The following is a 13,418-nucleotide window of genomic DNA, read 5'->3' on the forward strand; positions in this document are numbered from 1 at the left end:
GATTTCGCAAAAATTTCGAATAAATTATTTGGCCACTGAAATTTACGGTTCATTTTCTGAACCTTCTATATCATTCAATTGACACCTAAATGACCGTGAAATGAAGAAAAAATAATTGAAAAATGACAAATTTATCTTGAAGAATGAAATAAATTTTTCGCAAACTTACTGGAATCCTGTGAAAACTCACAAGATTTTTAAAATGATCTAAAATTCATTCATATTACATGAAATTTTCTGAAATCATTCGAAATCTCTGTTCCCCTAAAATTCAAAAATCTGGTGTAAACTGAGAAGGGTGGTCAACTTCAAGTTACAGAAATGTAAAAAAGTTTTCACAATTTCGTAGTCCAGCGATAATTTTCCATTCCGAAGAGAAAATGGCTTGAAAGTTCCAAAAGTTGACACATTATAAGACTAAATGCTTCGAAAAAAATGTACCTGAACAGTTTGGATTTAAAAAAAAATGCGTTCTGCATTTCGCAAGTAAGGGTGCTACAAAATGTTAGTTTTATCGTTGAAATGCGGTTGACTTATCATTTTTCATATAACACAAACTACAGTGTGGCTGGACGGTCCAGCAGCAGATGGCCATCAACGAAGCTGCGTGACAAGGACTTTATCGAGCGTATAACGGCAGTGAAAGCTTCATGGAAGCAGGAATAAATGCATGACCATGACTGTCAGTTTGAAAAGGCGGAAACCAGGCTGCTCACCCACCCAAAATCAACCCACACACGCAAAAATCCACGCATATAGGCGTGCTTTAAATAAATTGGTCTGAAACAATTAATCGTGGGACAAAAATTCAGTAAAAGGTGAGCGTATCGACTTAGACTGACGAAGTCCCCGAACACTTTTCCCAAGGGTCTCATCTCGACCTTGAGGGACCGCTAACTCGGAAATCGAGAAATAAATTTTATATCCTCGAAATTGAATTCACTGTTTTTCCATCAACTTTTATTTCCTACTGTTTCACAGATTTCTTTCCCCACAATTTCCGGAGTTATAAAAAGGTTCTTACACTCAAGTCCCTCTTTGGGAGTTCTAAGCTTTTGATCATGAGGGATGAAATAAGATACTTATAAATCAAATTATACAGATGTAGTTACCAGAATTCATCGATTTACTAATCGATTCGTACCACATGATGGAATCACTGAAACTCATCATCAAATTTTTGGACTTCCTGCATGAAAAAATATAGCTAGTTTTTTTTTATATCCATGAAATCATGTAGGTACCAACGTATAGTCTGAATCGATTTTCATTCAACCCATGGCAATTCAACAGTAACCTTTCTATGATTGCAGTAATTCGCTTAGTCATGCCCCTACGCATAGTGCTGTGATAATATGATGTGATTTATCCCCAGAGCTCACGCGATCGAGAAAAGCAATATTTCTCAACCATGCCGTACGGTGAGAATTCAAAAGTCCAAACACTGTGACGCAGCATGATCGCAAAAAGTTAAAATTTCTGTACCACTTATGATCACTCGTCACTCATCACGACAGACGATTTGAAGTCAACTCAGCGCCTATTTTAGGACAGAAATAATTTTGAAGTCGTACTGATTAAAGCTGACGATTAAATACAGGGACTCGAATGTTGTCGCTAAAAAAATTTATACCAATATATGTTTCTTCGAATGCATCATCTAATATAAAAGGTTACGAGAGTCACTCAGGATTCAACTATTGTTTGCTACGAAAGATGAACAGGAAAATACAAAAGCTGTAAACGGTATGTCAAGCGCTGATCCGTTCGGTGTAGCGCATGATTAATTGATGCAGGTAACGATTCAGTAGACCTTGTTATTTTTCTAGATCAATGGAAAATTCCATCGAGCGTGGCGTTGAGTCAATGGACCGCTTTCAATAAAACGTGACAGGAATTCTGAAACAAACCAGAGTGTGTTTCGTCATCAACAGCTTTTATATTACACGGTTCCATACGCAGGATATGAATAATCTGAACGAAATAAAAGCGTTTGCGATAACACGTTTGAAAAATAACAAGCTGCAGGGAAAGAATATTTTTTTTACAATTTCTGTGCAGTTGCTGTTGCGACTTGAAAACTTTATCAAACATCTTTTTCAGAGCATATCGCGGAGAGGTGCGTTAAACTTTTTTCTTTTCATAAACAAAGGCGGAAAGAAGGAAGAAAAAGAATTGCGTTTTTTTTCTCTCTTACGCATACAAAAGTTTTAATTAATCGAGACCACGTCCACCTTTTCACAGTTTGTTGGTTTTTTTTTTTTTTTTTTTTTATAACCATTTGCGTTTTCTTGTAAACAGAAAAATATCCTCCAGCTTCGCATCCATGGGTTTATCCATTTTTAAAAACGTAAGCATACATTAACTAGTTTGCACTCGCCAAAAATATGCTGAGGAGAACTCTGACGATGGATCTAATAGGAATTTCCCAGATACTTTTAGAAAGGAATTGAAGGAAACTTAGAAACTGAAAGTAGATTTAATGAAACATCATCAGAAATTTTTCAAAGATTTTCAGAAAGCTTTTAAAGAAAACTTAGAAACATAACTAATTCACAGAGAAAAAATAACCACGTTTATAGGCGAACGGAATATTCAAAATGCAAGAACCGAAACCTTTCAGAATCGTCGATATATCTTAGATTGAAATTTGGCTCGGATGAGACTTTTTTCAACACATTTCGTGTTTTTTTAGACTTCCAGGAACGTGTTTATTAATTACTCAAAAAAAAAAAAAAAACAGATCGATTTGGAAGATATATTAACGATTGTAAAAAGTCCTAGTTTTTTGTATTTCGAATAATCTGTTTGCCTTGAATCAAGTATATATATTCAACAGATATGAAAAATTCAGTACCTCTTCAAATAATTTCGAGTAATAGCGAGAATAAACCGTGACGAATGTTCCTATTCGAGAAGAAAAAAACTTGATAAAAAAAGCCGTAAAATGTTAATTGATTGAAAAAAGTTGCACTTTGCGTTCTCCTCGCTCATCTCGAAAATTCGCATATCGACCGAAGTCCGTTCCACCAACCCCTGCACTGATCGTGGAGACGTGTCGCGTGCAGGTATTTTTATCGTCAAAAGTATGAAGGCATAAGCGCACTTGCCTTTTCCACTCGGCGCAAACACGAACGGCACGGTAGTAAGGGTAGTTATTTCTCGGGGTTTACGCGTATTACAGTTGACGCGATAAGGCAGACGTGCGGGAAAGCGCCGCGCCGGAGCACAATAGCCAACGAGGATGTAAACGTGGACGCGGATGAGTCTCGGGGAAATTAGCCAACTTGAGACAGCAGTAACGGAACGGGACCCAGATATCAGGACTCCTAAGCTGTTATGCGCCCGGCGTCACATTCACCACAACGAACTTCCAAACTCGCTTACCCAAATTTACATTCCCGCTACTGTTATTGTAATATTATCATCGTCCCTTATCTCTGGCCCCGCCCTCCCTCCCGCCTTCACACAAACGTAACGCCCTACATCTCAAACTCTGTTATCCGCATTCAAGTTTCAGATGCATAACCAGCACGTGGGAGGACACGGTTATCGATTAAAGTCGAAAGCTTGAGCATCGAGAGGAAACGATCGACAAAATAACTCTGTGAAATAGGATGGAGGGAGGTACTTGAGGAAATACTCAGTTTTCGAGGACTTTTTTTTTTTTTTTTTTTCATTTTAACCATAGAAAATAAAAATTATTTTCAGATGTCAGGTGAAAGAATTTTTTTTTTCAATTTTCAAAAATTTTAAATAATACTCAATAGTGTTTATAGAAGTCATTTTTGACTATTTATTTATACATTTTTTTTATGAAATTTTAAGGGTACCTCATTTTGTCATTCTACCCCTTTTTGCCCACCCCTTTTCTATGAATAGAAAAGTATCACGTTACACGCATTTTTTAGTTTCTTTCTTTTTCTTTTTTAGAAAATATTATTTCCTTCGCACGAGTTCATCGATATTTTACATAATTTTGAATATACTTCCTACCTCGACAATTTGTGGTGAGACGCTGCGTTCATTACAGAGATGTTTTAGTTATTTGCATGATTTTATGACTCACTGACGAGTTTCCGGTTGGGTTATTCGAAAACAATTAATTATACGACGGTGGCACGTGAAATACTCACGCGCTATAAGATAACAGACGTCTAGATAAGAACTGAATTCATTCTAGTGTGAAGTTATGTTGAGGTAAATTGGGTCACGAATTTGCACTTCGCTACGTCACGTTCGACAACAAACACTTTTCAACGTACCTGAGCTAATCCGATTAAAAAAGCTCGTCCTTTCCGTGTCATGTATCCAACCTGATAGAATTACCCTCCAATTAACTTCGTCCCGCGAACCAACACGTGTGATGGAAGAATTTTACCGTTCCTGTAAAGGGTGTTGTAATTTTTTTTTTTTTTTTTTTTTTTTTGTACACAGAGTCTCTCCCTGCTCGGTATACTTATTCACAACATTTTTAATACCGAAATCGTGACAATTCCATTACAATTTCACCCCAAAGACGTATACCATTACTTTTCAGATAACGTTTAACAAAAACGGATAATAAGAAATTAATTTTTAATAAAATCGGCTTAATGAAACATAAATGTTATCACTGAGAAACGCGACTGAGCGAAAGATGTGAGAAAAAATTCAGCACCATTCGTTTCCGAAAAACGTATCTTTCGATTAACTGAAGCTGGGCAAGAAGTTCACTTCTGGCAGTCAAGAAATGACACATTTGTGCAATTTCTGCTTTGCAATTGTCAACAGTTACGTTGCTTCAAATGGATTTTGACTATTAAAATTTTTTTCACTGTCTGAAGTAGATACTTTTCGAATTAAATATAACTTAACCAACTTCAGTAGCAGATTCTACCAGTTTTTCACAGTTGTTTGATTTTAAAACTTTTTTTTTTTTTTTTGATACCATATTTTCTAGGCATATCCGTTAATACAAACTGCAGTCTAGCAAAGTAGATAATAATCGCAGAGAAAAGATCGAACGGACTATAACGAAAAACTATAACGTAGTGGCTTATTTACCCAACTTTAGAACTTTTCTGTTGTTGAAAGTAGAAGTAAAAGGAAAAAATAATAGAGAGGGTAAAAGAAAAGCAAAACCACAACCTCTGAACCCCCGTATGCAATGAAGATATGATGCAACAATAGAGATCACGAGCTGGAACTCACCACCGTGTGCATATGATACATAGCGTTAATAATGCCGGCAATCTTTTCAGGCCAAAAGTTAGTGCGGATATGGAGAAAACCGCGGGTCGAGAATGCGGCGTAGCGATCCATAATGTAAGCTCAACTTTTATTATGCTTTGGCGTGCCTATTATTCATGGAACAACCTGCGGCGGATCGGCTTATTTATTCTTAATACAAAACTCTCCAACGAGCCTTATCACTCATCATACGGCATCCATGCTCCTTGGTTTCATAACAACTCAACAGTATAACGGACTGTTGGAAATTGTGACAAATAAATTTGTTCCCCACTTCGGGAGGCTTCAAACCAAACTACGTTATTTTCAATTTAGTTATAATAATTTGATGAATTTTTTGAGACGTTTAAACGCCGTCGGTTAATATTTCTAGCAATGGCGTCAGATGGTATTGTTTTCAAAACCGTTTAAATAAATAATTTTTACTTCACAGTCAAACGGTTCGATTGAACCCAAAGTAACTTGACCCGGTACTTTGAATGATGAGCAAAGAACGAGGATTGCTCCAAATTTCTCTTGGAACGATAACTGTATTCCGTCAGCATCGAGGCACGAAAGCGGTAGGCCCTGATCTCCTGATAACGCCTTGACGCGGCTTCCAATTTCTCGAACAATTGGTGACAGCGGTGGGATGTCAATCCTGAGGCTCCAAGGGAACGGCGCAGTTCCTCTGACAGACCGCAAAAGGCTAATACAGTACTTCGCATGCAGCTTGTTACCGCGCGGAGGACGTGCCAGGATGGAATATTGTCTTGATAAAGACGTCTCCGAGGAGAGAGCGGTGATATACAAGCTCGGTGCGATAACTCGAGGGACTACCATATCTATCTATCGTGGGAATACTGTGAACACGACCACCGAGGCGTCCTGCAGTTGTCAAAGCCGGTCTGATCAGTTTTCGAGATTCAATTTCCAATCGTGAAGTTGCAGAGGAAAACTTTTGCAATAACAATACCTACCCACGTAGTGTGAAGGTTCGTTCGTGAAACGCGTTCCGGGATACGAGATTCCGCTGCAGTGTCTCGTATACTTAAAATACTTTACTGCCACTCTGCTTCCCAATCACTTCGAACCACCTCTGATAACAGGAGCCGAAGCTAAGCTAGAAGCATTCCAATTCGCCGGATAAACAGCGCCGCAAATCCTGTCACATAAAACGAGAACGCACGTTCAGTTCAATAAAATTTCACACGGTAAGCCACATAGTTGCAGACTGCCTCGCAGCACTGTATAGATCACATAGTATAAAGCTTAATCTTCAGTCAGCATAACCAGACGAAAAATCGATTCCAAAAGGTCTTTGGAATATTTCAATTCAACAGTGTTTTTAAAATATTTAGAGTATTTTTTTTAAACTGTTCACGGAGATTTACATTTTCATCATTTTTAAAAAAAGAACGCTTATTCTAGATGAACGTATTGCAGAATTCAATATCCTCATTATTCGAGAAAACTTTAACGTTCAAATTTTGCGTTGAAAGACCGAATTTGTAATTATTTGCCGAAAGATTAAGTTTAGAATCTTCAGAAGATCACCATAATAAAATGTTACATTTACAATAGGCTCAGAGTTACTCAAAACAGTGCATCTGTGGCATTTATTAAAAAAATCTCGTTTCAGAATGGATGATATAAAAATGTTCAAATATAATTTTAAGATTTTTTGCAATATGATGCAATTATACAACCTGCACTGTAAATAAAATTCATTACAAATTAAGATTTAAATGATGTCACCAATCACTAGCTACCATCAAGATGCTTAATTAAACAGAATTCTGGCACTCCAGGATTCACAATAATTCTTCATAGAAAAAAGCATCGGAAAAAACTCGAGGTCCACATGGATTATAAATAATTTAATTATTCAGATGTGCGGTCAGAGTTTTGAATAATAACGGTTCAATAATAGCTCAGTTAAAACGAGGAGGAAAACACAGATTCAAGAATAATTCTGTATCGATTCCGACGATATTCTACATTGAGTACGTAGTGTATCAAATTTTTTAGAATTTCCAGATTTTCTACAAATTTTTAGAGAAATTGTAACGTTTCATACAATTTAAAAAAAAAATATTTCCGCACAAAATAGTAGGTACATGTACACAGTTTCTCATAGAAACTTGTAGATGTTCCTGTTTTTGAAAAAAATTTCAATTTTTTTAATAAAAAATGTACAAGAAAATTAACAATTATTTATGAACCACTACGCATATTCACAACCTTGTACGAAATAATACGAAATGTTCGAACGTCCGTAGAAATTTGTAGTAGTGAAAATTTTCATCCGGTCAATAATCTTTTTTACTAATATCAGCTTGCCAAACAAGATAAAGCGTTCACCTAAAGCAGACACCGTAACGCAACATCGTGTAGCTTTGCGAAGCGCATGAACTATTCGCAGCCCTCATCCTCCCTGCAAAATCGAGCACACATAAACCCTCCAGGGGGTTCCGTTGAGTCGTGGTTTGTTTGGGCGCTCCGAGAAGGTACAAGGTATGCATACACGTGTACACAAGTAGGTATTCTGCGAGCCCAACTACGGATGTGTGTATAAATTTCCACAGTGTCGAAATGAGGGCAGCAAGGTGGTGAGTAATATCGGAGAGCAGATATTACGGGGCGAAGGATTTACCCGGAAAATAGCGCGCCCCCAGTTTCGCCGATGATAAATCGGGCTCAACTATCTAACCGTCGCAAATGACGTCGTTGCAGCCCAGCGACGACCCCTTCTCGCGAAAGAAATTTAAGGCTCTAAAACCTTATCTGTCTCCCACTACCCGCCGTTTCAATACGTACCTACTTCAACCTGCTGGCCACCGAGTCGGCTCCATTCAGAACGGGGGTCATTTGAACCAGAAACTTTTTTGCACTAACCCACGTTACGACTCATCCCTGCAGGAATTTCCTGAGTGGGTCCTACCGCCTCACCAAAAAACTTTGGGGACAGAGATTTGTGCCTTTTGTTTCTGGCGAGCATATTTTCAAAGATTTTAGCGGTACTGAGACTGGAATCATACCATTATACTAATTACACAGACACGTAAGCGAAAAGTGTTTCCTCCGATGGACCAACCTTACAATACTTGAAACTTGCGCATCGAAAAATCTTACAATGTTCGAGATCGACAAACGAATGTTTCAAATAGGATTACTTAAAATCTGGGGATGATGGAGCAATTTTGACACCAGATTCGAATTCAGCATGTCCAAAAACACGTGGTTACGATGGTCTAGTCCGTCGGACAAGACACTTTTCGTTATGTGCTGGTGTCATTGCCATTTCATAGAACTTAATTTGTAACCAATAAAATTGCACGGATTATTCTGAAGAAGTCAGTATCGCCATTGAGATTCATGAGATTCTGACCCCTATAAATTGTTGCAAAATATACGTTGTGACAGATTTGAAAACGAAAGATCAGCAATAGAACATATTATACTACCACGCACTAAGGCTTGGGAGTAGCTCTAGAAAACCAGAGACGTCAAGACACGAGGCTTCGTAATTCCCACCCGAGAATAAGCGTCCGTGTATAGGACCGATCATTAATCAAAAGTACCATTAATTACGAGGGTTAACCATCAATTGGACGCGTGAACCTACCATAAATTCTTGAGAATATTCGCGAGGGATTTTTTGTCAAAATCTATTTTCTGCAACGGTACGAAGCACATTGAGCTCGGCTATGTTAGACGGGGTATTATACCCTTCTAGAGTGACGTGAAAGCCGTTATAACACAAGGTCTCATCTGCAAAAAATACACACCGCAGTTTATGTACGCAACAAGTTTACTCGCCTGCAATGTATCGCCTGATGTACTCCACAGGGCTAATGTAAGTGGGAACAGGGCCAAGTGTCTTTTGTCTTGGGACTGCTACAGTTTTCGAAGAAAGTCTTCGGCATGACGTATTAAACCATTTGAGATACCGCACGTGTGAGAAGCCTCAATTCAACTCACAGCTTGGACTCAAAACTTGTTAATTCATTTTTTGTTCCCGTTTTCGTCAAATTAAAGTTTTTGTACCATTGTTTTTTTTTTTTTTTTTTGTCGATAAGACTTGATCAGGAATCTACCACCTTCATACACCTGTCACCACTGTCAAAAAGTTTGTCTCTGTCCAACTGTAAGGCTTGCTGAATGAGGAAAATATTCAAATAATCGTTTTGATCAAATCTTTATTTCCTCTATTGGTATGCATCGGGTGAAAGTCTCGCGATCAGGTTAATGATCAAACTTGCTCACGCCGTAAGCTGCACCCCTCGTGAAGTAGGAAATTCGTACGTCTTAAGCTTTGGAATACATCAGACTCAGCATCTCCGAGGAAAATGCAGACTATCTGTTTCTACTAATTGGACACGATGTACATGACGTACCGTTATTGTGTCAACAATTCCTAAACTCACTCTGTTTTTTATAACTGAAAAAGTGATTGGAAGATAAAAGATGTTACGAAGCGGGAACCACAAATTGTGTTGGAATAAAATTTCGGTCAGTACTTGATCTCGAAACTGAGTCAATCATTTTTATCATATTATCAAATCACCATGTTTTGATCACCATGTACCGAAATACGTTAGATGAATTCAAATTAACCAACTCGTGATGTGTACCTGAGTGCACACTAACCGTAATCGTATCGCGATGGGCATGGTCTACTCTTGATGACAAAGTTGGTTCAAACGATGCTGTTGTCCAGTGCATCCGAATTACAGAATTCTAAACTTCACCCCAAAAATGGAGCAAAAACTGGCAAACAAGGTCGGTAGTTGGAATACGCTGGGTGAACCACCCTTGACGTTATATTGAGTCGTGCACAGAAACGTATCTCCCACTTCGAAGGGTTTCCCAGCTCCGGAGGGAACCAAGAGGGACAAAAAAGCGTGTCGCAGGTTACTGAGAGAGCTGGAATTTCCGTTTGAATATCTCGACCCGATGCTGCTTACACGTAGAGATATATAAATATATCCGCTTACGCACGCAATTGGAATTGTTATGTCGGTATATTTTACAGTCGACTGCACGGATTCGTATCTACGGTGAAGCATCAGAATCAACGAATTCAATTTTGTAACTATGAGTGATTGCGTTCGCTTCGTATAATTCAACTCACATGAATTTTTCGTTGCCTTGGATTTATCACCCTACGACATCATCGATGATTACGAATCCGTCAAGCTTCGAAGAGAGAAGTAAGTTAGGAAAAAGTGTCTTTCAAAGTCCAATGAAATGTTTGTCCAAGAACTCGAAGACATCCATGTAAAAAATATTCAAAATAATCTAACTTGATCCAATGTGAGTAATGAAATATCGTGAAAATCGTTAATTCATCAAAAATCAACCTTACTGACTCAAATAAACACCTTTGGTTCATCGCGCAATAACTTCAACTTTTTCGAAATATTAAAATTTCAGTGAGTCATGATTTTTTTGAGTAGAATGATCCATTTTTCGGTATTTTGTTATTTTATAAATTTCTTTTTCATATATTCAAAATTTCATTTTGCTGAATATGACTAATTTGCCTTATTTCAATCTACATCTCCGTTTCTATGCAACGATTTTTTAAGTGAAATCTCTATTGGGTGAAAAGTACTAATTGCCTCGATGGAGATTCCTCGCAGCGTTCAGTTTCTCTGAGAGGATTAGTTCTCCTAATCGTGCCAAATGATCAAGTTACATAGAAGATGAATAGTTGAGCTACGGTGATGTAACGATCAAATTCGAGCTCCCTAAGAGGTTAAAGTGCGGGTAAAAATAGAGGGAGCTTCGACAAGTAAGAAAATTCAACACTAAAGCGTGTAAGAAAATTTGATCATCGTTTCTTGGTCCATAAATCTAAAGTTATCACGTATCTAGGTACCTGTGCCGAGGCACCACCGTAAGCCCCATGCCTTATACCGGTAGCACAATCTCAGGGGGGTGGAAGGGGGGGATGGAGCGATATCTCTGGATGTTGTACAACAACACAGAAGAACCCGGGGAAAAGTGGGTAGCGTTTTCTGAAAGGGAAGGAAGAGAGCCTGTGTGCCGTACTCGATATCTTTATGCCAATCTGTCCGCATATGCGAAGAACATGTAAATACGACGCCTCGCAAGTGGCGTGGCAGGCAGACTGGAGGAGGTGCTCTTTCCTCTATGATACAGACGTCCTTTGACTGCGCCCAACAAAAATGTCGGAAGATCCAAGGTAATGTAATAAAACCAAATACTCTCATGGATCAGATATATTATGGTTCCCAGGATTTCACCCCTCTCTTCTTTTCTCTCTCTCTCGCACAAAAAAATATAAAAATCCTATCCCTCCGCTCCCACTTTATGGACGACATAAAAGTATCTTTAATCAGACACAGCGCCACGCAGGCTGCACGACATGTTCGGCTATATAACTTTTCTCTCTATCTACTCTTTCGCAATTCATCAAAATATCTGTCCAACTCTTCGCCCACCAATGTGGGGTCGTAGTTGCTGTTTTACCTTCTTTGAACGCGTGTACGCGTCGGGTTACACGTATTCCTTCGGCATAGACACGCCGCCATTAGTATCGCGTTCCCGTATCAGTTTGACGACACCCTTGAACAAGAACGGGTCTGGCAACCTAGACGTCCGATGCTTACGATGTTTTTTGACTCGCGAAATTCTCAACTGTATTTACATCACATTTCACTGCTTTACAGTTTTAACAGGAAATGTTGCTTTTATTCTTTCTAAGAATCTCTGTCCAAGGGTTTTTGGAGTCGCTGATTACGAATCTGAAATCAGATTTTGAAAGTTCAGTGTAACCAATCCAATCAGCGACCACGAAAACCCCTGCATAGAGTTTATTGACCGGTTTTTCGTCCACCATATTGAATCCACCGTCTTGAATTTTTGAAGTTTGACTTCAGATCCGTAATCAGCGACCCCAAAAACCACAGAATACTATCTCGTCATAAAAGCTGACTCGGTACAATAATTAGTGACTCAAAGGGTTCATCTTGTCTCAGCACGTAGGAGTAGACACTAACTATGAAGTGTGGGGTAATCATTCCGAGAGTTAATGTATCGTTATAACGGGTCGAGCAGCCATTGCAGCTACCGAAATCCGACACGAAAAGCCGGGTGAGAGAGTAAGCATTTATATTTCCAAGCAGGAACGAGCGTAAGGGGAAAATAAAGTAGTTACGGTCAGGCTATAAGAATTAGAGACGGGGTAGAATTCTGATAATTTTCGCAGTTTACTGCCTTCCCTTTACAACGCACCGTGCCACCCTGCATGTATACCGGCCACGCTTCTTCCCTTGGGGACACTATAGGCCCAAGAGCTTGCAGGGATGAGACAAGATGGCTACTCGAGTCCTGTTCTCGCCTGGAAGGAAAGGAGCCACGCAGTGCCACTTCCGAGGGATGACCCGCTGAGCCCCAAGCGGTCCTGCAGAGTAATTTCGTCGAGGAAGCTGCAAGCTCAACCCAACTCGCAACTTCAAAAGCCGTCCGAAGTTGTTCCCCAATTTATTTTTCCTCCTGCCGCACCATCAATTTTCGAATCAAGTATGTCATGAAGTTGTATCGCAAAGTTGACGGCACCATTAGTAGCACATCGTGCACAAAAAGAATTTTCCAACCGTCAAGTTTAAATGATCTATATTGTTAACGACGGACATTTTTTCACATCTGCATCTTCTGCATCTCGTTCCGCATATTTATATCGAAAGTTCATCGAAACTTCCTAAGAATACCGGGATTGACGATAAGCACGCTTATTGGCCGTTCCATAAGTTCCTAATAGATGACGGTGTGAGTTGATCTATTGAGTTCCATAAGATTTTAATAGATGGAGGGGTCAATTAACCTATTGACATCTGTATTAACCCTCGAATGGTAACGTGTTTTTCGGCACTCTTGAATGGTAACGGTGAGTAACTCGTGCCTGGCGCTTTGAAAAGTGTCCAAAGTGGTGCCAAAAATGTCTCAAAAATTCATGGAATCTCATCAACTATCCTAGAATACGGACCAATCACGACGTTGATGATTTGATCATTTGTTTAAACAATATAATCATACAAACAAAGAAAAACGTGAAGAAGCTAGCAAGGGGAGACGGTTAACATGACCAGATGCCTTAAAATTGATGATTGACTCAAACTAATGCTAGAGGAGTCGACAGCCCGCAGCTTTGCCGTGTTGATCTCGCTCGAAAGCTA

The sequence above is a fragment of the Diprion similis genome, chromosome 10, assembly GCF_021155765.1.
Source record: "Diprion similis isolate iyDipSimi1 chromosome 10, iyDipSimi1.1, whole genome shotgun sequence".
NCBI classification, from domain to species: domain Eukaryota; kingdom Metazoa; phylum Arthropoda; class Insecta; order Hymenoptera; family Diprionidae; genus Diprion; species Diprion similis.